Here is a 3707-nt window from a genome sequence, read left to right as displayed (position 1 = left end):
CACTGATAACAGGCTAATACTATTATTCTCCTAAATAGATATGGTATTAAACAGACTCTTAATGACTTATTGCTATACCAATACATTAAGGCATCTCAGCTTTTACTAGAGAAACTTCTTTTTGCAGGAGTTGGTGATTTACGTAGTAACCCGTAACTAGCCAACATGTAGGGAACAAGAGGCTGCAGAATGCTTATCCCTGATAGGGATAGCCCTGAATAGGATATCTATATAAAACTTCTGTCCCTCCAAGCCTTAGTTATTATTGTGGAAGAGGGGTGGACAGACTGGGAGAGCCAAAGGTAGTGGACAATGTCCTAGTTTGTTTCTCCATTGCTGTCACAAAATACTCTGACCAATACAAACTTGGGGAGGAAAGGGTTTGTTTTATCTTACATCTCCCAGAAAACAGTTTACCAGGGAGCCCAAAGTAGGAACTGAGGGCAGGAACCTGGAGGCAGAAGCTGGAGCACAGGCCATGGAGGAACTCTGCTTACAGGCTTGCTCCTCTGGCCCCTGCTCAGCCTGCTTTCTTATGCAACACAGGCCCATCTGCCCAGGGGTGGCACCACCCACAGTGGGCTGGGCCCTCCCACATCACTCATCAAGAAGATGCCCTTCAGACATGGCCACAGGCCAGTCCAATAGAGGCAATTTCCCGATTGAGACTCCCTCAACCCAGGTGTGTCAAGTTGACACGAAAGCTATCCAGCACACAAGCCCTGCACAATGACACCACCAGTCAATATGCTAACGTGGATGGGAGACATTCCACAAGGTCCTATTACTGGATGAAGAGCTCCAGGCAATCAGTGGCTCCTGAGAGGGAGAAAATCAACTTTTTCCAGGGGTGAGCTCCCTGATAGATTATCCAGTTCCCAGTGGTTAGCCCTAAACACATGGACATAAGAGCAGCACTAAATAGACTCAGGTTGTGTATATATATATATATATATATAGTCATGAATTTGAGTGGGAGTGGATGACACAAGAGGGGTTATGAAGGGGTGAATGCATTACTCATATATGAAATTCTCAAAATTTTAAAAATAAAAAATAGATAATATTTGGCCAACACTTTTTATCATATATTCTATGGGTTTTGAAATTGTATAATGATATGTCGCCATCATTATCATATCATTGAGAAGATTTTTGCTTTACATGATAAAAACTGTCACTGGCTATAGCAAATTTACTACTCTGGTGTAGGATGTTGATGATGGGAGAGGTAAGCATGTGGTGGGGAGGGATATATGGGAATATTTCCAAACTTCATCTCAATTCTAGTGTGAAGCTAAAACTGCTTTTAAAATGTATTTTTAGAAGTAGCTCTTATTTCAGTCTCTTATTTCATTGTTTTTATTTGTGATATAATGTGAGTGAGTGAGTGTGTGTGTGTGTGTGTGTGTGTGTGTGTGTGTGCATGTGTTTCCTTTTAACTGCTTTAGGAAAGCCATCCCTGAACAGAAAGTCTTTGAAAGTTGCTACCCTGCTAGGAGACCTCGGGTTGCTAGCTAGTATGGCTTTTTTGTGTCACAGTGATGTTCTTTGGGCTATCACATTTTCAAATGTGGTTGTATATCACAACCATATGGATGTGTGATTTCTACCTGTAAACCCAGATGTGAGGATTTCATCTGTCTTCTTTTGGGTTAGTTAAGAATCCAGGGCTTCATACAGTCTATGTAAATTCTCTACCACTGAGATATACCCCAGGAATCTTCTCCTTTTTATTTGATTGTTTGTTGAGATGAGGTCTACTGTGCTGGCCAGTCTGGCTTCCTAATCATGAGTTCAAACTACGCAGCTTCCCAAGGAGCTGGAACTGGAGGGAAGTACCACCGTATACAATTGGCACGAAGATTTTTTTTTAGCAAGCTGAATAAGTGATTTTGATGCCCAACCAGGCTGTGGATCATTTAGATTCCATATACTTTGCTTTGGTGACAAATGAAGTATTATTCACCCTGATCTGACCTCTGCCAATATGTAAGCATGCTACTCAAAAGCTTGGAATGGCTTGTCAGTGGACTGATGTGGATGCAAGTGTTTCATTTGGCCTGCAAAGTGTTATCGTTTTTTAATTGTAATATATTTCAAATATACAGAACAGAAAGAACAATGATATAATAAAAACTCATGAGCCTACCATGTAGTCTAACAACCTTCTCATTTTGCTGTATTTATTATAGGTTTTATTAAAGTCATAAAACATTATGGATGCAATGAGAAGCCCTTGGTGCCTTTTCTCTCTCTTCCTCACTCTTCTCCTTGCCAACTGGACGCAGAGTTCAACATTACAATCCATATTTCACTAAATATGTGTTTATTCAAAGACTGTACTTAATATTATTTTTAAACACCACATATATGGTATCAGAATTTGTATAGTATTTAATAAAGTTGGGTCAATATTTAAAAACTGGGAAGTTTTTATAGACTCATTTGTTGGTTTCCTCTTGAAATGATGTGAAGATCTGGCAATACTGAAGTGGCTTTCTGGCAAGACAGTGTGCCATTCTGGGCCAGAGTCTTTGGCATGACATGGTCCCACTGCTCACACTGTGGAGACATATGCACATGCACCTGGACTGTCTCCTTGAAGTAGGCCTGGCCTCTGATTCTGAATTTCCTTCCAGTATAATTCTGTTCTTCAATGTCATTTCTATTGTCGTCTCCTAAATGTTTAACGTCATATGTGTGGAGCTCTGAATGTGTTATAGCTGCCTTTCCTACTCTCTCCTTTTTTCTGCTTTCCATTGTGTGTGTGTGTGTGTGTGTGTGTGTGTGTGTGTGTCCCTAGATATAAAACCCAGGACTCTATACACCCTTGAGTTGCACTTCTAGCCCTCATTTTTATTTTCTTTCTATTCAATTCTTGACTTTTTCATTAGCAGGGCATGATTTTGTTGTCTAGAAATATTTTTGTTAATCAATAATAAAAGCAGTTATTTATTTGGCTTAGCAGAGTACCTAAACATATTATCCTTTGATACAGGGTTTAGTTACATAGCCCAGCTTGGCCTTGAGCTCAGGAATAGCCCTGGTGCCAGGATTACAGGTGTGTGTTTTTATTTTCCAACCAGTTATTGAAATCAACTTTCTATTACAAATTACATTATGCACGTGCTTGTCCATCATTTGTTCTTGAATGCATTTTTTCAAATGGACATGCAATCTCTGATCTTGATTATTTTCCTAATTTAAGTACTGTTTATACATTTTTGTAACTTTAGGAAATAAATAGTGCTCCAGGACTCTAGATAAAGTGAATTTTATTGAATCACAAATTTTTTTAAATTACTTATTTTTTTATGTGCATGAGTGTTATGCCTGCATGTATGTAAGTGCATCCATGTCATGCAGTGCTGCAGAAGTCAGAAGAGGGTGTTTTATCTCCTGAAACTGGAGTTATAGATAGCTGTTATCTGCCATGTAAGTGCTGGAAATCAAACCTGGGTCTTCTGCAAGAGCAGTCAGTGCTCTTTCTTAACTGCTGAGTCATCTCTCCCGTTGCAAACCACATACTTCTTAAGAGATAGTTTTATCTTTTATTTTCCCATGGCAATTTGCAAATTTTATACAATTTATAGTTCTTAGAAATGTGTTTACTGTACTGTGCTTGCTTTGGCAGCACATACGCTAAAACTCAGATTAGTATGGCCCCTGTGCATGGATAACATCCAGATTCATGAAATGTTCAC

The sequence above is a fragment of the Nannospalax galili genome, unplaced genomic scaffold, assembly GCF_000622305.1.
Source record: "Nannospalax galili isolate Female #2095 unplaced genomic scaffold, S.galili_v1.0 scaffold165, whole genome shotgun sequence".
In the NCBI taxonomy this organism is placed as follows: Eukaryota; Metazoa; Chordata; class Mammalia; order Rodentia; family Spalacidae; genus Nannospalax; species Nannospalax galili.
Note: the sequence above shows the minus strand (reverse complement) of the source record.